Here is a 22938-nt window from a genome sequence, read left to right as displayed (position 1 = left end):
CAGTGATGCGCAAGAGGCCAGAGTTGGAGGCATGCAGAGATCTAGGAGGGTTATAGGGCTGAAGTAGGCTGCAGAGATAGGAAGGGGGCGTGAGGCCATGGAGGGATTCGAACACGAGGATGATGAGAATAATAAAAGAGGAGAGAAGGCTTTTTACCCACGGTAGCTCCCTCACCCCATTCACCCCCCACCCCCATATTCCAATTCCTCCAGGTTAACAGGAACTGCAGTAGGCCATTCAGGCTTAGTGCCTGCTCCACCATTGTGTAATCTGGGACACCTGTCCATCCTTCTTATGCCAACGCCCTTGCCATTCTCCATATTCCTTAATACTCTTAATTCCTGTGAAATCTGCTATCATTTTTGGACACCCCTGAATCTACGGCCTTCTGGGTCAATGCATTCCACACGCCAACAACATTTTGTGTGAAGACGATTTGTATCTTTCGATGGTTTGGTTGGAATCGTAACGTTGTTTAAGACTTGAAGTATTCCACCATTTTGAGTAATCTGTAAAGTTGCACCTTTACTACCCAGCCTAGTGTTGCCAACTCTTTTCGGATATATTCCTGGAGGTGTCATCACATGATCTCCCACCTCCGACCGCCCCGCCCTGCCTAGCTGTTTTCTCCCTTCTCCAATAATTTTATAACTAATGAAAATTTTAAAAAAACACACTTTTTTATTATGTTTCTCCGGGGTGTTACATAAGAACATAAGAAATAGGAGCAGGAGTAGGCCAATCGGCCCCTCGAGCCTGCTCCGCCATTCAATAAGATCATGGCTGATCTGATCCTAACTGCCAATCCACTATCACAGAACCATCTCCTGAATCTAACAGAATTAGACACACGAAATAGGAGCAGGATCAGGCTACACGGCCCCTGGGCCCGCTCTGCTACCCACAGGGCCATGACCGATCCGAACCTAGACTCATGTCCAAATTCCTGCCCGCTCCCCGTAACCCTTAATTCCCTTTACTTCTAGGAAACTGTCTATTTCTGTTTTAAATTTATGTAATGATGTAGCTTCTACAGCTTTTTGGGGCAGCATATTCCATGGACCTACCACCCTCTGAGTGAAGTAGTTCCTCCTCATCTCAGTTTTGAAAGAGCAGCCCCTTATTCTAAGACTATGCCCCCTAGTTCTAGTTTCACCCATCATCGGGAACATCTTCCCTGCATCCACCCAATCCAATCCCTTCACAATCTTATATGTTTCAATAAGATCGCTTCTCATTCTTCTGAACTCCAATGAGTAGAGTCCCAATCTACTCAACCTGTCCATTCCCTCATCCCTGGGATTAACCGAGTGAACCTTCTTTGTACTGACTCGAGAGCAAGTATGTCTTTTCTTAAGTATGGACACCAAAACTGTATGCAGTATTCCAGGTGCGGTCTCACCAATACCTTGTACAACTGAAGCAATACCTCCCTATTTTTATATTCTATCCCCCTAGCAATGAAAGCCAACATTCCATTGGCCTTCTTAATCACTTGCTGCACCTGCATACTAATCTTTTGAGTTTCGTGCACCAGGACCCCCAGGTCCCTTTGTACTTCAGTACTTGCCGCTGATAGCGGTGTCCAGGAGCTCAATCTTTAATTCCCAGAGACTCCAGGGCAATCCCGGAGAGTTGGCAACCTCTAACCCAGCCTGACTAGTTATTCCAGCCATCCCTCGCCCCCTGTGTAAAGAAGCTCCGTCTGGTATCGCGTCTAAACTTGATTTCCAGTGGGTTTATATTTTTGACCCCTGGTTTTATTATCCCACCTTATCTTAAAGAAGCAGTCAGAAGTTACCTTATGGAAGTCATTTCATGTAATTTACATACCTCAGTCAGGTTTTTTTTTCCCATTGAATCTCACAGCACAGAAGGAGGCCATTCGGCCCATCGTGCCTGCGCCAGCTCTTTGAAAGAGCTCTCCAATTAGTATCACTCAACCTGCTCTTTCCCCCTAACCCTGCAAATTTCTCCCCTTCAAGTATTTCTCTGATTCCCTTTTTGAATGTTACTATTGAATCTGCTTCCACCGCCCTTTTCAGGCAGCGCATTCCAGATCACACAGAAACATAGAAGATAGGAGCAGGAATAGGCCATTCGGCCCCTCGAGCCTGCTCCGTCATTCAATGCGATCATGGCTGATCATCCAAATTCAGTACCCGGTCCCTGTTTTCTCCCCATACCCCTTGATCCCTTTAGCCTTAAGAAATATATCCAACTCCTTCTTGAATATATTTAATGAATTGGCCTCTACTGCCTTCTGTGGTAGAGAATTCCACAGGTTCACTACTCTCTGGGTGAAGAAATTCCTCCTCATTTCTGTCCTAAAAGGCCTACCCCTTATCCTTAGACTGTGACCCCTGTTTCTGAACTCCCTGCCATCGGGAACATCCTTCCTGCATCTAGTCTGTCCAGTCCTGTCAGAATTTTATAAGTTTCAATGAGATCCCCTTTCATTCTTCTAAACTCCAGCGAGTACAAGCCCAATCGATCCAATCTCTCCTCATACGTCATTCCTGCCATCCCAGGTATCAGCCTGGTGAATCTTCGCTGAACTCCTTCCATGGCAAGAACATCCTTCCTCAGATAAGGCGACCAAAACTGCACACAATACTCAAGGTGTGGTCTCACCAAGGCCCTGTACAACTGCAGCAAGACATCCTTGTTCCTGTACTCTAACCCTCTCGCTACGAAGGCCAACATGCCATTTGCCTTCTTAACTGCCTGCTGCACCTGCATGCTTACCTTCAGCGACTGGTGCACAAGGACACCCAGGTCTCGTTGCACTTCCCCTTCTCCCAATCTATTGCCATTTAGATAACCTGCCTTCCTGTTTTTGCCACCAAAGTGGATAACCTCGCATTTATCCACGTTATATTGTATCTGCCATGCTTTTGCCCAATCACCCAACCTGTCCAAATCATCCTGGAGTTTCTCGGCATCCTCCTCGCAGCACACACGCCCACCCAGCTTTGTGTCATCTGCAAATTTGGAGATATTACATCTAGTTCCCTTGTCTAGATCATTAATATATATTGTGAAGAGCTGGGGCCCAAGGACCGATCCCTGCGGTACCCCACTAGTCACTGCCTGCCACTCGGAAAAAGACCCGTTTATTCCAACTCTTTGCTTTCTGTCTGCCAACCAGTTCTCTATCCAAGTCAATACCTTGCCCCCAATCCCATGTGCCTTAACTTTACACGCTAATCTCTTATGCGGGACCTTATCAAAAGCCTTCTGAAAGTCAAATACACCACATCCCTTATCTATTTTACCAGTTACATCCTCAAAAAATTCCAGTATGTTAGTCAAGCACGATTTACCTTTTGTAAATCCATGTTGACTTTGTCCGATCCTGTCACTGTTTTCCAAGTGCTCTGCTATTACATCTTTTACAATGGACTCTAGCATTTTCCCCTCTACCGATGTCAGGCTTACCGGTCTGTAATTCCCCGTTTTCTCTCTACCACCTTTTTTGAATAGTGGGGTAACATTAGCTACCCTCCAATCCATGGGTACTGTTCCAGATTCCATCGAATGCTGGAAGATGATCAGCAAAGCATCAACTATTTCTAGGGCCACCTCCTCAAGTACCCTAGGATGTAGATTATCAGGCCCTGGGGATTTATCGGCCTTCAATCCCATCAATTTCCCTAACACCATTTCCCTACAAATACTGATTTCTTTCAGTTCCTCCCTTTCATCAGACCCTATGTTCCCCGACATCTCTGGGAGGTTATTTGTGTCCTCCTTTGTGAAGACAGAAACAAAATATGTATTTAATTGGTCTGCCATTTCTTTGTTCCCCATTATAACTTCCCCATATTCTGACTGCAAGGGACCTACGCTTGACTTCACCAATCTTTTTCTCTTCACATATCTATAAAAGCTTTTACAAGTCGCTGAGTAAAGAATTTCTCATCTCCCCTCTGATTCTATTGTAAATTATCTTCAATCTGTGACCTCTGGGCTCTCCTGCCGGTGGAAACAGTTTCTCATTATTTACTCTTATCAAAACCCCTTGTAATTTTGAACACCTCTATTAAATCTTCCCTTAACCTTCACTGCTCCAAGGAGGACAACCCCAGCTTCTCTAGTCTCGGCATAGAACTGATGCCCCTCATCTTTCCTCTTAGCCTTCTTTGCTGTAAGGAGAACAATTCCAGCTTCTCCAGTATCTCCACATAACTGAAGCCCCCTCATCCCTGGTACCATTGTGTGGTTGACTTTAACTCTCTTCTCCCTAAGCTGTGTCTGTCTTATTTTCCTGCACTGCCTGTGGAGTTAGACAGATTTTTGAACGATAAGGGAGTCGAGGGTTATGGGGGTCGGGCAGGGAAGTGGAGTTGAGGTCGAAGATCAGCCATGATCTTATTGAATGGCGGAGCAGGCTCGAGGGGCCAAATGGCCGACTCCTGCTCCAAATTCTTATGTTCTCTTAAGATAAGGTGTTTCGGTGTCACCTTAGTTTAGGCATCTACCTCAGTGGGTAGCACTCTCGCCTCTGAGTCAGAAAGTTGTGGGTTTAAATCCCACCCCAGAGACTTGAGCACAAAATCCAGGCTGGCACTCCCACTACAGTACTGAGGGAGTGCTGCACTGCCGGGAGTGCTGCACTGCTAGAAGTGCCGTCTTTTGGATGAGATTTTAAATTGAGGCACCGTCCGCTCTCACAGCTAGCCATAAAAGATCCCCTGGCACTATTTGAAGAAGAACAGGGGAGTTCTCTTCAATGTCCTGGCCAATATTTATGCCTAAAACATCAATGAAACAGATAATCTGGTCATTATCACATTGCTGTTTGTGGGATTGGCTGCGTTTCCTACATTACAACAGTGATTACACTTCAAAAGTACTTCATTTGGCTGTAATGCGCCATGTGGCATCCTGAGTTCGTGAAAGGCGCTATAGAAATGCAAGTGAAAACAAAGATGGGAGTTTGAGACTGCCGCGATTCTCGGCTGTGCCATTTTGAGAGACTAATAGCCACACGTCGTGTCAGCCGTGGCTCAATGGGCGGCGCCCTCGCCTCTGAGGCAGATAGGTTGTGGGTTCAAGTCCCACCCCCGAAATTTGAGCACAAAAATCTAGGCTGACACTCCCAGTGCAGTGCTGAGGGAGCGCCGCACTGCCGGAGGTGCCGTCTTTCAGATGTTAAAGATCCCATGGCACTATTTCGAAGATAGAGCAGGGGGAGTTCTCCCCGGTGCCCTGGGCTGATATTTATCCCTCAACCAGCATAACAAAAAACAGATGATCTGGTCATTGTCACATTGCTGTTTGTGGGAGCTTGCTGTGCGCAAATTGGCTGCCGCGTTTCCCACATTACAACAGTGACTACACTCCAAAAGTACTCCATTGGCTGTAAAGCGCTTTGGGACATCCGGTGGTCGTGAAAGGCGCTATAGAAATGCAAATGTTTCTTTTGGCAAGAGTGACATCCCTCATCTTGAGCATAAAACCCAAACAAAAAGGCAAATTTAAAACAAAATAAAGACAATTGCTCGGTGACTCTTGCACCTTGTTTACCGTAGAGAGCAAAAATCGTGTTCTGGTTTCTATTTGCTACAGTGAATTCATCAGCGATTTAGTAAATACAGAACAAGCAAATACTGTAATAAAGTGATATTTCTTTTATTGTGAATTTGCTATGGGCGATAAGTGCTTGTGGGCCCCACATTCAGACTCCGAGTGGCGTTAATGTGGCTGCCTCCCCCAGCTTTTTGGCACTTTCCGCAGGACCTGTCACTTTTTGGTATGTTTCTTCGACAGCACCTCCCAAACCCGGGACCGTTACCACCTAGAAGGATAAGGGCAACAGGCACATGGGTACACCACCACCTCCACACGGACTGCAGCGGTTCAAGAAGGAGGCTCACCCCCACCTTCTCGAGGTCATTTAGGGATGGGCAATAAATGCTGGCCTTGCCAGTGACACCCACATAGAAACATAGAAGATAGGAGCAGGAGTAGGCCACTCGGCCCCTCGAGCCTGTTCCGCCATTCAATGCGATCATGGCTGGTCATCCAAACTCAGTACCCTGTCCCTGCTTTCTCCCCATATCCCTTGATCCCTTTAGCCTTAAGAAATATATCCAACTCCTTCTTGAATATATTTAATGAATTGGCCTCTACTGCCTTCTGTGGCAGAGAATTCCACAGGTTCACCACTCTCTGGGTGAAGAAATTCCTCCTCATTTCTGTCCTAAATGGCCTACCCCTTATCTTTAGACTGTGACCCCTGGTTCTGGACTCCCCGACCATCGGGAACATCCTCCCTGCATCCAGTCTGTCCAGTCCGGCCAGAATTTTATAAATTTCAATGAGATCCCCTCTCATTCTTCTGAACTCCAGCGAGTACAAGCCCAATCGACCCAATCTCTCCTCATACGTCATTCCTGCCATCCCAGGTATCAGTCTGGTGAATCTTCACTGCACTCCTTCCATGGCAAGAACATCCTTCCTCAGATAAGGATCCCAGGAACGAATAAAAAAAGAAGTTCCCCTCCAAGTCACACACCATCCTGACTTGGAAATATATCGGCCGTTCCTTCATCGTCGCCGGGTCAAAATCCTGGAACTCCCTCCCTAACAGCACTGTGGGAGCACCTTCACCATACGGACTGCAGTGGTTCAAGAAGGCGGCTCACCACCACCTTCTCGAGGGCAACTAGGGATGGGCAATAAATGCTGGCCTTGCCAGCGATGCTCACATTCCATAAACAAATTTTAAAAAATGTTTTGAATACAAAGCTTTATATAGAAATAAAGGAGAGGATAAAAAAGTCAAAGATTTTGTGGTATCACGTGAGTGGGATTAAAGCAAGCTTTCAGTCTGTCAGTAGGGGGGGGGGGGTGGGGGGGCAGACAGTCAACCCACACTTCCAGGACCCTGGGGGTCTATGGAACCAATAACCCAGATGTGGATAAATGTGAGGTTATCCACTTTGGTGGCAAAAACAGGAAGGCAGATTATTATCTGAACGGCAATAGATTGGGAGAAGGGGAAGTGCAACGAGACCCGGATGTCCTTGTGCACCAGTCGCTGAAGGTAAGCATGCAGGTGCAGCAGGCGGTTAAGAAGTCAAATGGTATGTTGGCCTTCATAGCGAGAGGGTTCGAGTACAGGAACAAGGATGTCTTGCTGCAGTTGTACAGGGCCTTGGTGAGACCACACCTTGAGTATTGTGTGCAGTTTTGGTCGCCTTATCTGAGGAAGGATGTTCTTGCCATGGAAGGAGTTCAGCGAAGATTCACCAGACTGATACCTGGGATGGCAGGAATGACGTATGAGGAGAGATTGGGTCGACTGGGCTTGTACTCGCTGGAGTTTAGAAGAATGAAAGGGGATCTCATTGAAACTTATAAAATTCTAACAGGACTAGACAGACTAGATGCAGGAAGGATGTTCCCGATGGTTGGGGAGTCCAGAACCAGGGGTCACAGTCTAAGGATAAGGGGTAAGCCATTTAGGACAGAGATGAGGAGGAATTTCTTCACCCAGAGAGTGGTGAACCTGTGGAATTCTCTACCACAGAAGGCAGTAGAGGCCAATTCATTAAATATATTCAAGAAGGAGTTGGATATATTTCTTAAGGCTAAAGGGATCAAGGGATATGGGGAGAAGGCAGGGACAGGGTACTGAATTTGGATGATCAGCCATGATCACATTGAATGGCGGAGCAGGCTCGAGGGGCCGAATGGCCTACTCCTGCTCCTATCTTCTATGTTTCTATGTTTCTATGTAACAGTAAACACCTTCAAGAAATGAATATTAAAAAAGCAGAAATTGGAGTTAACGTTTCAGGTCAATGACATTACAGAAAGGTCTCAGTGACTACACTTCAAAAGTACTCCATTGGCCGTACAACGCTTTGGGACATGTCGAGAGGCCTGACCCGCTGGCCGTTCCCAGCATTTTCCTTTTTCCATTTCAGATTTGCAGGATCCGCAGTATTTTGCTTTTAGGAACCGAAAATGGGTCGGTTATCTGACGCACCCAATTCTACCTTATTTATTTGTATTTGGATCACTGTGAAAAACCTTTATGCTGCTTGTCTAAGGCCTGCTACCTGGAGTGTCGGCCGTGGCTCAGTGTGCAGCACCATCACTGTTTGGGTCTGAAGGTCGTGGGTTCACAATCCCACTCCAAGAGACTTGAGCACAAAAATCTAGGCTGACACTCCCAGTTCAGTGCTGAGGAAGTGCTGCTCTGTTGAAGATGCCGGCTTTCGGATGAGACATTAAACCGAGGCCCCGTCTGCTCTCTCGGGTGGATGTGAAAGATCCCGTGGCACCATATGAAGAAGAGCAGGGGAGTTCTCCCTGGTGTCCTGGCCAATATTTATCCATCAATCAACATCACTCAAAACAGATTATCGGGTCATTATCACATTGCTGTTTGTGGGATCTTGCTGTGTGCAAATTGGCTGCCGCATTTCCTACATTACAACAGTGACTACACTTCAAAAAGTACTTCATTGGCTGTAAATTTTGTGATGTCCTGTGGTCGTGAAAGGCGCTATAGAAATGCAAGTCTTTCTTTTTTAGTTAAGATGCATTTAAGGGAAAGCTAGAATTACAGAAGGCTGTGCTTTCTTTTTAATCATTCAGGGGCTGTGGGAGTCGCTGGCAAGGCCAGCATTTATTGCCCATCCCTAATTTCCCTTGAGTGGCTCGCTCGGCCATTTCAGAGGGGCAGCTAAGAGTCGACCACATTGCTGTGGGTCTGGAGTCACATATCGGCCAGACCGGGCAAGGACAGTAGATTTCCCCCCACCCCCCACTAAAGGACATTAGTGAACCAGATGAGGTTTTTACGACAATCCGGCAGTTTCATGGTCACCATTACGGACGCTAGCTTTTTTTAATTCCAGATTTATTTAATTAACTGAATTTAAATTCCCCAGCTGCCCTGGTGGGATTTGAACGCTGGATTATTCGTCCAGCTCCTTCGGGATTGACTAGTCCATTAATATTAGCGTAAGCACTATGCTAACGTTCTAGTAGAGTCAGATGAAATAGGGGTGGGAGGAGGCTGGTGTGGATCACAAACCCCAGTTGGGCCAAATGGTCTGTTTCTGTGCTGTGAATGCGATGCAAATGTTACTGTTCATTGAAGACTATAATAACAACCCTTCACAGGATAGTTGGCATGCTTAAAAGCCCCCCGCAGCGACCCTTGGCGATGCTCTTGATTCTGGGAGTGTGAATACAGCAGTCGAACACTTGGCTCTGAAGCCCCTAATGCATTTTGAGATGCTTTAAATATTTGGGGATGGGCTGTTGCAAAATCGAGTAGAGAGTCACAGGTGGAAGTAACTCCTCGCTTGTGACTTTTTTTTTGCTTGTTTTCCAGATCTCCGGAATTTGATGGTGAAATCGGACTCGGGGAAGGGGAGGAGGAGGAGAGAGAGAGAGCGGGGAGGGAGGCTGGGTGTTTGCCTTTAAGGATTGTTGCTGTGCCGAGGATCGGCGCCACACATGTCAGAAGCTGGGCTCCTCCGCAAGACACACACACTGACACAGACACCGCGGGATCGGCGCAACTCACTCCGCCACACCTCGGATTACTGAGCGCACATCTGGAACGGCGTCCCGCACAACAGCAGGTGAGACGTGAACACACACTTTTGTTTTTTTAAACTTCGGAAAACAAACTTTAGCGACCTACCCCCCCCCCCTTCCTATTGTTACATATTTCTTTTAAAAATTGGATCAAATTCTGCATAACAATCTTGATATTTAAAGATTAATGATCTAGTGATTAACAGATGTTATATTAACATTTCATTTTCTAATCATAATTCTATTTATTACAAAGTTCACAATTTAATTTCACAAGAATTTGTAATTTCACATTTTAATTTCACAAATTTGTATTTCACATATTACAAATTTCACTTAATTTCACATGAATTTGTAATTTCACATTTTAATGTCACAAATTTGTAATTTCACATGTTACAAATTTCACATAAATTTGTAATTTCACATTTTAATTTCACATGAATTTGTAATTTCACATATTACAAATTTCACAATTTAAAATCCATTTGTATATATTTTAAATATGCCAAATTTTATATGGCAACCTACGTACATGATTTTAAACATATATTTTCCAAATGAAATGTATTTAATACTGGATTTAAAAAAAAATCAAGGAGCTTTTCCATGTTCTCAATGTTTTAATATGCACTTTCTAATTCGCCGCTAAACTCTGTTTTAAGAATCGCATCTATTGACTCCAATGTGCCTCTGTTGCTATTGACCCGTCCTGTTTATGCCAGGGTTCTGGCCAGCTGCTGCTGCTGCCGTCTGTTTAAGGGATGATTTATCTGCAGAGGAAATGTATCCAAAAAATCTGAAATGCTTTGCACCTTCTCAGCCTGCGATCTGGGCAGGGACAATCTGTGAAACGTTGTACTGGCTAAAAAAAAACATATTCCCCAGGTAGGGTGAGAAAGCGCTGAAGAGGTTAAGAAAGTCGGTGAGCTGCAATGGTTAGCTCTCTCTCTCCCTCTCTCTCTCTGCTTCTTTATCTGGCTCTCCCTCTATTTCACTCTCGTCAATCTGGATTTCTCTCCCTCTAATTACCCCGTGTCTGTCTCACTTTTTCCCTATTTGAATTTCTCTCTTGATTCACTGTCTTCTCCTTTCTCTGACCCTGTCTTGACCACCTGACTGTTCCCCCTTGCCCCATTACACTTCTCTTTCTCTCTCTCACTCTGTGTCGCTCAGTGGGCAGCACTCTCTCTTGCCTGTGAGCCAGAAGGTTGTGGGCTCGAGCCCCACTCCAGAGACTGAGCACGAAAGTCTAGGCTGACACTCCACTGCGGTACTGAGGGAGTGCTGCACTGTTGGAGGTGCCATCTTTCGGATGAGACATTAAACTGAGCCCCTGTCTGCTCTGTCAGGTGGACGTAAAAGATCCCACGGCCACTATTTCAGAGAAAAGCAGGAGAGGTGTCTCGGCCAATATTTATCCCTCAATCAACCTCACTAAAAAACAGATTATCTGGTCATTATCACATTGCTGTTTGTGGGAGCTTGCTGTGCGCAAATTGGCTGCCACATTTCCTACATTACAACAGTGACTGCACTTCAAAAAGTACTTCATCGGATGTAAAGTGCTTTGGGACGTCCGGTGGTCGCGAAAGGCGCTATAGAAATGCAAGTCTTTCTATTGTCTATTCCATTTGTTTTCTCTACTTTTTCCTGCCTCTTTCTCACTCATTTTCAACCGCTGCCTGTTAGAAAACAAAGCTTGTTGATGAAGAACGCGTTGGTTATTGTTTAGGCAACATTAAGGGAGAGTGTGAGGATTAACCACAGGCTCCAGTGTACCACAGACTATGTGGCACGGGCTGAAGCTCAGTGCTAAATCCCAGATAAATGATTATGAGTGTAGAAGATTAAGGGGCAATGTAATTGATGTAATTCAGGTGATTAAAGGATTTGACAGGGTAGATCGAGAGAAACTATTTCCTCTGGTGGGGGGAGTCCAGAACAAGAGGGCAGAGCCTTAAAACTAGAGCCAGGCCGTTCGGGGGCGATGTCAGGAAGCACTTCTTCACACAAAGGGTGGTGGAAATCTGGAACTCTCCCCCTCAAAAGGATGTTGAGGCTGGAGGTCAATTGAAAATGTCAAAACTGTGATGGATAGAGTTTGTTGGTTAAGGGTATTAAGGGTTACGTAACCAAGGCGGGTAGATGCAGTTAAGATACAGATCAGCCATGATCTAATTGAATGGTGGAACAGGCTCGAGGGGTGGAATGGCCTCCTCCTGTTCCTACGATTGTTACTGTGGCTAGATTGAGTCTATTTTAATTGGACCAGTGGAGGTGCCACTGGGAATCTCCAGAATCAGCGCCGCAAGTATGCCTTTAGGAGGATGTCTGTCAAAATAATCTAACTGAGGGCCAATCAAACTAAAAGAAGCTTAACGTGAACTTAATCAGTACTTTAATAACATCAAAAAATGCTGGAAAAACTCAGCAGGCCAGACAACATCCGTGGAGAGAGAAATAGAGTCAACGTCTACAGAAGGGTTTCGACCTGAAACGTTGACTCTATTTCTCTCTCCACGGATGTTGCCTGGCCTGCTGAGTTTTTCCAGCATTTTCTGTTGTTATTTTGGATTTCCAGCATCCGCAGTATTTTGCTATCGTATTAATCAGTACTTTGTTATTTTCATCAATTGTAGAATGAACATTGGGTGGGTGGGGGGGTTGTAAATTTTTGAGTAACATTTTATTTTACGTTGCTGCCTGTGATGCTCTTGACCAGAACAGCAGTGACGGAGGCTGAGTGACAATTTGTTTGTCGTGAGTAGGAATGGGAGGAGCACAGTGTTTCAGATCTTTACTTACCTTGCGCTATGTCTGGTGGAAAGAGCATTCATTTGTGCCGGGGAAAAAAAACAATCAGCCAATAAGTAATTAAAAGGGGAGTGCCCTACTGTTGCCCGAGTGTCAGTCATGGCTCAGTGGGCAGCACCCTCGCCTCTGAGTCAGAAGGTTGTGGGTTCAAGTCCCACTCCAGAGACTTGAGCACAAAAATCTCGGCTGACACTCCAGTGCAGTACTGAGGGAGTGCTGCACTGTCGGAGGTGCCGTCTTTCGGATGAGATGTTAAACCGAGGTCCCGTCTGCTCCCTCAGGTGGACATAAAAGATCCCGTGGCAGTATTTTGAAGAACAGGCGGAGTCATCCCCGGTGTCCTGGCCAATATTTCTTCTCTTCTTAGGCAGTCCCTCGGAACCGAGGATGACTTGCTTCCACATTAAAAATGAGTTCTCAGGTGACTGATGAGTCCAATGCGGGACCTACAGTCTCTGTCACAGGTGGGGCAGACGGTGGTTGAAGGGGCGGGTGGGTGGGGTGCTTGGGTTGACGTGCGCTCCTTGCGCTGCCTGCGCTTGGCTTCCGCTTGCTCCCGGCAAAGAGACTCGAGGTGTTCGGCGCCTTCCCGGATGCTTCTCCTCCACTTTGTGCGGTCTTGGGCCAGGGATTCCCAGGTGTCGGTGGGGATGTTGCACATTTTCAAAGAGGCTTTGAGGGTGTCCTTGAAGCGTTTCCTCTGCCCACCTGGGGCTCTCTTGCCGTGCCGGAGCTCCGAGTAGAGCGCTTGTTTTGGGAGTCTCGTATCGGGCATGCGGACAATGTGACCCGTCCATCGGAGCTGATCGAGCGTGGTCAAAGCTTCGATGCTGGGGATGTTGGCCTGAGCGAGAACACTGACGTTGGCGCGCCTATCCTGCCAATGGATTTGCAGGATCTTGCGGAGGCAGCGTTGGTGGTACCTCTCCAGTGCTTTGAGGTGCCTGCTGTACATGGTCCATGTCTCTGAGGCATACAGCAGGGCGTGTGTCATATTTAGCCCTCAGTTAACATCACAAAAACCGATGATCTGTCAGTGACACATTGCTGTTTGTGGGATCTTGCTGTGCGCAAATTGGTTGCCGCGTTTCCTACATTACAACAGCGACTACACTTCAAAAGCACTCCATTGGCCGTACAGCGCTTTGGGGCATCTTGAGAGATGCTATAGAAATGCAAGTCTTTCTATAAGGGGTAATACTCCACTGTTGCCCTTAATGATCTAAGGCCGCCTAATGGCTTCCAGCGCAGAAGGTTGTGGATCTCAACACCATAGCAGGACTTGAACACACAATCTAGGCTGATGCACCAGTGCTGAGGGAGTGGTGCATTGTCAGCGTCCCTGGACTGAGATGCTATACATGTAGTGCTTATCTGCCAGCCCAGGTGGGTGTTGGGAAGCTGCAACAGTCAGACCAGTAGGGTGGATTTTCTGGAGGGACGAGATCAAATTTAAAATTTGAGTGCTACCTTAAGCAGGTAATATCTCCTCCCAGCCACTGATGCACCCAAAGGAGGAATGAAAACTCAGCTCTTGCTCTTCTGTAACTGTGTTCTACAATCATTCTGGCCTAGGAATTCATGTCAGGCGGTGCCACAAGACGGGAGGTATTGGATCACCCGCCCATGGCCGCTGATCCGATACTGCTTGTTTTGCGGCTCCGCCCGACACGAATTTCTAGCCCTCTCAGTTAAAATGAGCCACAGCAGGGATGAGGGACTTCAGTTACGCGGATAGACTGGAGAAGCTGGGATTGTTCTCCTTAGAGCAGAGAAAGTTGAGAGGAGATTTGATCGAGGCGTTCAAAATCGCGAGGGGTCCGGACAGAGTAGATAGAGAGAAGCTGTTCCCATTGGCGGAAGGGTCGAGAACCAGAGGACACAGGTTTAAGGTGATTGGCAGAAGATCCAAAGGCGACGCGAGGAAAAACGTTTTTACGCAGCGAGTGGTGAGGATCTGGAATGCACTGTCTGCGAGGGTGGCGGAGGCAGACTCAATCGTGGCTTTCAAAAGGGAGTCGGATAAGTACCTGAAGGGAAAAAATTTGCAGGGCTACGGGGAAAGGGCGGGGGAGTGGGACTAGCTGAAGTGCTCCTGCAGAGAGCCGGCACGGGCTCGACGGGCCGAATGTCCTCCTACTGTGCTGTAACCATTCTATCATTGCCTGCATGCTGATCAGAGACAGCAAAGCATTTAATGTTCATTCCAGTGCGTGGGTCAAACAACAACACCTGATTGGGAACTGTGCACAAGCTCACCATTCCGTAACAATTATTTCTTAAAGAGATTTTTTTTAAAAAGAAACGAATTAGAAAATGCCAGGAATCTGATATCAAAACAAAAATTCTGGGAATGCACATTTGAGAAGGGGGAAGACAGATTCATCTTTTATGTGTGTGTGCGGACTCCTCGTCCGATCAGCATTGCTCAGGTGCTGACGGAGCAACCGTTGTATCCAGCATTCTTTTTCCACCTATTGTGGGTTTATCAAACTCACTGGATTGATTGATTATCTATTACTTATTGGATTTTTGAAGAGTGTTTTTTTGACACCAATACCGTCTCGTAAACCAGATTTTGGATTAGTCAGTTTAAAGTGATTAGGTTAAACCAGTGACTTTCCAACTTTATTAAAAAAAAAGACTTGCATGTACAGCGACCTCAGGATGTCACTCAGCGCTTTACAACCAATGAAGTACTTTTGAAGTGTAGTTACTGTTAAAATGTAGGGAACGCGGCAGCCAATTTGCACACAGCAAGCTCCCATAAGAACATAATAAATAGGAGCAGGAGTCGGCCATTCGGCCCCTCGAGCCTGCTCCGCCATTCAATAAGATCATGGCTGATCTTCGACCTCATCTCCACTTTCCTGCACTATCCCCATATCCCTTGATTCCCTTAAAATTCAAAAATCTATCGATCTCTGTCTTGAATATACTCAATGACTGAGCCTCCACAGCCCTCTGGGGTAGAGAATTCCAAAGATTCACCACCCTCTGAGTGAAGAAATTTCTCCTCATCTCAGTCCTAAATGGCCGACCCCTTATTCTGAGACTGTGACCCCTGGTTCTAGACTCCCCAGCCAGGGGAAACATCCTCCCTGCATCTACCCTGTCAAGCCCTGTAAGAATCTTGTATGTTTCAATGAGATCACCTCTCATTCTTCTAAACTCTAGAGAATATAGGCCTAGTCTACTCAATCTGTCCTCATAGGACAACCCCCCCATCCCAGGAATCTAGTAAACCTGCATTGCATTCCCTCTAAGGCAAGTACAGTAAACTCTTGTTTAAACGGCACTTAATCATCCGGAATACTTTAATAACCGGCAAAATAGATAACTGGTAAATCGTTTTGCTGAGTCCAAGGCCTCGATTTTCGGCTTGTGTGGGAAATGGTCGGGTTTCCCAGAATGTGGGATTTCTGACACACATAAAAAAGTGTCAGCCAGCTCCACGCAATTTTCCCTCAAGTGGCCAATTAATTCCCAGCATGTGGGAAGCCTTGCTAATTGTCCAATTCCAGTCAGAAATCCCCACAGTATGATGTCATCATTTGTGGTGCTTTCAAGGTCCATAGCAAGCACTGCATCCTCTGAAGGCTTCCAAACGAACCATACAGGATGGCAGAGGAGCCTACAGCAGCTGTGGCCAGTGCCAGACCCCGAGCTGCCTTCAAATTCGATGAGGCTTAACTGCAGGCATTATTGGATGGGGTTAGGGCCCACAGGGAGGTCCTCTTCCCTAGGTCAGGCAGGAAGAGGCCTCCCACTGAGACCAATGCTGCATGGATGCAGGTGTCAGCAGATGCCAACTTGCTGGGAGTCACCAGAGGAACCTTGGCATTACATCTCTAACTCCTTCCTTTACTCCCCCACAGTACCATCCAGAGCCCCCGTCCTCACTGTGGAGGAGGAGAGGCTGTGCAGCCAGACTCCTCAGAGGAAGCTCCAACCTCTGAGGGCGCAGCGTCAGCAGAAGTAAGCGCACCCAGCACCAGCGCAGACACTCACACCTCGGGGGGGACCTTCGGGACATAGAGTAGTGTTGTCACCTGGTGCTTCACAGCTCACAAGTGAGCCTCAGCAGATTGTGGAGACAGGGACAGCAGTGGAGAGTCCTCGTCGGAGGGCGCAGGACTCTGCCAGCTCAGCTCAGCTGCACTGCATGTCGACCCTCTGCCTCTGGGTCCATCCGCAAGAGAAGAGATGATGGATCTCCATGCACAGATGCAGGAGTCTCTGGCAGGTTTTGTCTCCAGGGTCGCTGCGAGTGTGGAGCGAATGGAGGAGTCCATAGCGACCATGAGCAGAGCCTTTGTGGAGTCATTGGCGCATGAACGCATCACCATGGAAAGGTTGGCAACCTCCATGGAGGAGATAACTCACCAGGGTACGGAAAACATGGTGAGTGCTCATAAGAGAATGACATCTCTTGAGGAGTGCTGGCCATGTGTTGAACAGAGAAACCAGATCTTCATGGAAGTCCTTCTGAGTAGGACTGCCAGTGCAGAAACGGGTCCCCATGGCTCCCTAAAGCGCAGCAAGGTGCTCTCAAGCCACTTCCAAGCGCTGGCCCCTTCTGGCCCGTGCAACTTCAGGTGAGTGAGCAGCAGCCTGGTGCTCCTGGTGCTCATCCTGCTGTTACTGGTTCTGCTGCTGCCGCCTCTGCTGCTGGAGATCCTCTAATGGTAAGAAGGGAAGGAAAAAAAGGCGTCCCATGCTTCTCGTAGATGCCTCCGCTGAGGAAGTGCTGAGTGAGGGTGGCGAGAGGGGCTTCCCAGGAGATCACATTGGAGAAGTGTGTGAGGCTCCAACCTTCCACAGCTGTGCCTAAGCCTTGAAGAAGTAGCCCCAAACCTGCAACAACAAGGTCCTTCAACATACAAGTGCTGTCCCTTTAAATCGCAGCTTCTCCGATTGACCTGCAGCTGACAGCAAGCAAGCCGGCAAGCTTCACGCCAGGTCTCAGCAGCGGGGTTCCCCGCAGGCGGGTTTGATGTGGGGGAAGCCCCAAAGTTGCAACGGCCCCAGAATAACTACCTCAACAAGCTGATAATTGGTAATTAGTGTGCAGACGACCAGTCCCGCCAGCGGCGGCCGGGACTGAAGCGGGTCGCGGGGAAACGGCGGCCCGAAAGTTGGACAGGGCGGGGAATCAGGCGGGCGGGGGGGGATTCCGACCCGCTTTTTCGCTGATTTTCAGCCCACGGCCGCATGAAAAACCGCCCGACGGCGGCCAGAAAATTGACCCCCAAGTCTCCCGCGGTGGCCGAGTTAGTCAGTGGTTATTATTTTTGTTTGTGTTAAAAGTTGCCTTGGTAGGTACACCTCTCTGTTATCCAGAATTTTTCATCAACCGGCACCATCCTGGTCCCGTAGGTGCGGGATAAGAAAGAGTTTACTGTATATCCTTCCTTATGTAAGGAGACCAAAACTGTACACAGGTGTGGTCTCACCAGGGCCCTATATAATTGCAGTAAGACTTCTTTACTCTTATACTCCAATCCCTTTGTAGTAAAGGCCAACATACCATTTGCTTTCCTAATTGCTTGCTGTACCTGCATGTTAACTTTCAGTGCTTCGTGTACAAGGACACCCAGGTCCCTCTGAACACCAACATTTCCCAATCTCTCACCATTTAAAAATAGTCTGCTTTTCTATTTTTCCAACCAAAGTGGATAACTTTGCACTTCTCCACATTCTATTCCACAAACAACGACGAGATAATGACCAGATAATCTGTTCCAGTGATGTTGGATGAGGGATAAATATTGACCAGGACACCGGGGAATAACTCCCCAGCTCTACTTTGAAATAGTGCCGTGGGATCTTTTACGTCCACCTGAGAGGGCAGACAATTTTAATTTAATGGTTTAATGTCTTGTCTGAAAGACGGCACCTCCGACAGTGCAGCACTCCCCCAGCACTGCACTGGAGTGTCAGCCTAGATTTTTGTACTCGAGTCGCTGGGGTGGGAAATGAGCTCAGAGGCGAGAGTGCTACCCACTGAGCCACAGCTTACAGAAGAATACTTTATGAAACGGGGCATTTGAAGGCAATTCTTAATGTATGGGCTGTGCTGTGAACTTTATTAGATTATACTACAGGAAACTTTTCGATTTACCGGCACCTAAATAACCGGAAATCTCGGTTAACCGGCAAAATTCAGGAGTAGGTTCAGGTAAGTTTTACTTCTGCCTTCCTCGATCTGTTGCTGTGCAAGGGTGTGGCTGCAGCTGTTGTTAAGCTACAGAGACGCTTGGAACTTGTGGCCATTGTTCTGAACCTGTTGCTAAGCAACAGGGTTTGTTGCTTTATACGGAGCTCTCAGCTCTCCGTATCTTTTACTATAGCTTTCGGTTATCCGGAAGTTTTGATGAACCAGCACCACGTCGGTCCCGTCGGTGCCGGATAAAAAAAGTTTCCTGTATTAGAAGGCAAACCCTCTCCCACATTGTATTGAAAAGTATTGTTAGTGCTAAATTTTAAACACTGACAAGCTAAACTTTATTTATTATATTCTGAGGATGTTATATACAATGAATTGAGAAACATTATTTTGTAGCTATATTGGTCATTGTAATTCTACTTTCTGAAAGGTTAATCGTTAAAGCTATATGGCATTTCTTTTTCAAATTGACTATGAAGGAATGTGCACATTCTGAATGTTGACTCCTTTGTCAGTATTTCTGTTTATAATCTCCTCCATCTCCCTCTTTCATCATTTTCTCCCACCCTGCCAGTGACTTGTCAATTTGATTCTGTGACTGGCCACTAGGGTGTGCACAAGAGCATCTAATGGGCCATAGCAACAGGAGGAGGCCATTCAGCCCCTCGAGCCCGTTCCGCCATTCAGTGAGATCCTGGCTGATCTGCGACCTAACTCCATCTGCCCACCTTTGCCCCATATCCCTTAATACCTTTGGTTAACAAAAATCTATCAATCTCAGATTTATAATTAACAATTGATCAAGCATCAATTGCTGTTTGCGGAAGAGAGTTCCAAACTTCTACCACCCTTTGTGTGTAGAAGTGTTTCCTAACTTCACTCCTGAAAGGACTGGCTCTAATTTTTAGACTATGCCCCCTAGTCCTAGAATCCCCAGCCAGCAGAAATAGTTTCTCTCGATCTATTCAGTTCCCCTTAATATCTTGAAAAATTCGATCAAATCACCCATTAATCTTAATCTTCTAAATTGTAGGGAATACAACCCTAGTTTCCATAATCTATAATCTAATGTAATTTAACCCTTGAAATCCGAGTATCATTCTGTTAAACCTACGCTGCACTCCCTCCAAGGCCAGTATATCTTTCCTAAGGTGCGGTGCCCAGAACTGCTCCCAGTGCTCCAGGTGTGGTCTAACCAGGGTTTTGTACAGCTGCAGCATAACTTCTACCCCCTTGTACTCTAGTCCTCTAGATATAAAGGCCAGCATTCCATTGGCCTATTGGATTCTGTTCTGTACCTGTCCATAGTATATTTTAATAAGAGGACTTGCTCTCCTGATTCCTCTATCCCCTCCCTCCTCGCTTCCCCTGCCTCACTCCCAGCCTCGCCGCTGATGGTCAGCTTGAGTTTGGGAACTCGCCCTGCGAGAACTATGACCTTCAAACTGCCTCCCACCAACCTGCGGCCAACGCTCCCTGTCCGCTGGAGAGTGAAATCGGACGGGGTCTAAAACAACCGTTGCACCCGATCCTGTCAATTTCCCGATGGGCGGATTAGGTTAAATTTGGCCCGCGTGGATTCTATGTTCTGCGTTGAATGCGTCTGTTTGTTTTTTGTCCATTAAAATGAAGCCCGTCCATATTTTTCTGTAACTCAGCTTATATATAAAAAAAAAGCCAAAGATGAGTCTGTGTGATTTTCCATTATCGACTCGAGGGAAGAGTTACGTATGCATGAAACTGTGCAAGGCCCTTTCTTTGGGGGAAAAATTCGGTGGCGCCCCCTTTTGAGGCACTAACTTCACCGGGGCGCTACTGAGAAAGTTAGCGCCCCAACACCGTAAATTCAGTGGTAGTGCCCCAAGTAGGAGGCGGGGCGCTACTGGAAGCGCTCCCCCCCTTCCTGGGGCGCTGCGAGTGAATCTCACGGCGCTACGTGCAACAGCGCCACGTGCACCAGCACGTCGCGCCACGACATTGCAGGCCTCTCTCCCCTGATTAAAGGGGAGGGGCCTAGCGCTGCACCCTGTTTGACCGCCAGGGAGCGGGGGTTGCCGGGACAGCAGCGAGCGCCGTGCTGAGCGATCGCGGCCGGCACCCCGGATGAAAACGGGGAAGGGGGGGGGATACATGCGCTGGCAGGTGGCCAGAAAAAAAATGGCTGCCCGGCGCGCCTGCCCCTTTAAATACCGCGCCGCGGCCGCAAAAAAGTCACCCTAACCCTGTCGGACATATCGTCCAGCGGTAGGTCAGGGGGCGCGACCGAAGTTTGCGACCGGGGCACTGCGCACGCCGATGATGTAATCAGCGGAGGTGCAGCTCCACTGGGTGCTACCGGCTACCGCCGCCACTAAACTCCCGCTGAATTTTGCGGGAGGCGTTAGCAGTGCCGCGCCCGGGCGCTAGGGGGCTTTGCGCTAACGGGAGGCGCAAAGCAACCCAATTTTTCCCCCTCTGAGTCCTATCTTCACCCAAGAAAGAATTAGCACCTTATCATCAATGTTCCCTCGGAGCTGCGTGGCCGCACGGAGGTGCAGTGTCTGTGAGGTCCCGCGCAGGCCACTCACCGGCTTTTGCATTGTAAAAACCGCGGGTGCGCAAAATTTCAATGGGCCGCACATAAAAAAAATTGAAAGGGAACATTGCTCATCAAAGTACGTAACAACCAGAATTGCTTTCTGAAATGCACTGTTGTTTTGTAAGTAAACATTGCAACCAATTTACACACAGCAAGATCCCATGAAGAACACATGGCCAGCTGATCTGGTTTTGGCTGTGTTGCGTGCGGTAGCGTTGTTGACTAGTGAACCTGCTGCTCTTCCTCAAATCGTGCCATAGGATCTTTAAACATCCTCCCGGTCAGGCAGACAGGGCCTCAGTTTAACATCATGCCCGTATGAAGGTAGCTCCGACAATGAAGTACTGTGCACAGTTCTGGTCTCCTTATCTGAGGAAAGATATACTTGTATTGGAGGCGGTGCAACAAAGGTTCACTAGATTGCTCCCTGGGATGAGAGGGTTGTCCAATGAGGAGAGAGATTGAACCTATACTCTGTGGAGTTTAGAACAATGAGAGGTGATCTCATTGAAATATATAAGATTCTGAGGGGGATTGACAAGTAGATGCTAAGAGATTGTTTTGTGTTGAATTACACTTATGCGATATTCCTGCTCCTAATTCTTATGTTTTTTTTATTCATTTGTGGGCGTCGCTGGCAAGGCCAGCATTTATTGCCCATCCCTAATTGCCCTTGAGGAGGTGGTGGTGAGCCACCTTCTTGAACCGCTGCCATCCATGTGGTGAAGGTACTCCCACAGTGCTGTTAGGGAGGGCGAAGCCAGGTGGTCCGTCCGGTTTTATTCTTATTATTGTTTTTCGTAGCGGTTTGGTACAACTGAGTGACTTGCTAGGCTATTTCAGAGGGCTGTTAAGAGTCGACCACATTGCTGTGGGTCTGGAGTCACATATCGGCCAGACCGGGTAAGGACGGTAGATTTCCTTCCCTTAGGGATATTAGTGAACCAGATGGGTTTTTATGACAATTCGATAGTTTCTTGGTCACCATTACTGATACTAGGTTTTTATTGCAGATATAACTGAATTGAAGTTCCCCAGCTGACATCAAATCAAATCAAATCAAATCAACTTTTATTGTCATTGTTAGTGCACAAGTGCAGTACAACAAAATGTAGGCTTGCGGCTCCCGAGAGTGTACATTTAGATTAAGACATTTAAACATTCAACATTTATTTGGCTTGTAATACATTAACATTAACATAATAAAGTGCATTGGCAGATGTGCAGGCTTTAGAGTTTATTTGTGGAGTTCAGTAGGATGACAGCCCTGGGAAAGAAGCTGTTCCTAAATCTGGTCGTACGGGTGCGAATGCATCTGTAGCGTCTCCCAGATGGCAGGAGGGTGAACAGACTGTGGCTGGGGTGGGTAGGGTCTTTGATGATGGACCGTGACCTCCGTAAACAGCGTTTCTGGTGTATGTGCTCTATGGTCGGTAGCCGGGTGCCGGTAATGCGTTGGGCAGTTGTGTGGTGGGATTGTGAACTCCTGTTTCCGGATCATTAGTCCAGGCCTCTGGATTACTAGCCCAGTAACATAACCACTATGCCTAATTGCCTTCGAGAAGGTGGTGGTGAGCCGCCTTCTTCAACTGCTGAAGTCATGAGGTGAAGGTGCTCCCACAGTGCTGTTAGGGAGCGAGTTCCAGGATTTTGACCCAGCGACGATGAAGGAATGGACGATATATTTCCAAGTCAGGATGGTGTGTGACTTGGAGGGAAACTTGGAGGTGGCAGTGTTCCCATGCGCCTGCTGCCCTTGTCTAGGTGGTAGAGGTCGTGGGTTTGGGAGGTGCTGCCGAAGAA

At 47.4% G+C, this 22938-nt stretch overlaps 1 protein-coding gene across 1 annotated transcript in view; it reads left to right on the top strand.

The window, feature by feature from the left end:
• Positions 1 to 9400: 9400 nt before the first annotated feature.
• The window catches only part of LOC147096864 (gremlin-1-like), a 150885-nt gene continuing 137347 nt past the window's right edge, over positions 9401 to 22938 (top strand). The window contains exon 1 of the mRNA XM_085973161.1: positions 9401 to 9615. The gene's annotated coding sequence lies outside the window, so the exon portion shown is untranslated. The remainder of the gene's footprint in view (positions 9616 to 22938) is intronic.

Source organism: Somniosus microcephalus, chromosome 34 (assembly GCF_052327205.1).
Source record: "Somniosus microcephalus isolate GS21.2 chromosome 34, FLI_Smic_1.0, whole genome shotgun sequence".
Taxonomy (NCBI): domain Eukaryota; kingdom Metazoa; phylum Chordata; class Chondrichthyes; order Squaliformes; family Somniosidae; genus Somniosus; species Somniosus microcephalus.
The sequence above is the reverse complement of the archived record's forward strand: the minus strand, read 5'-3'. Positions and strand labels throughout refer to the sequence as shown.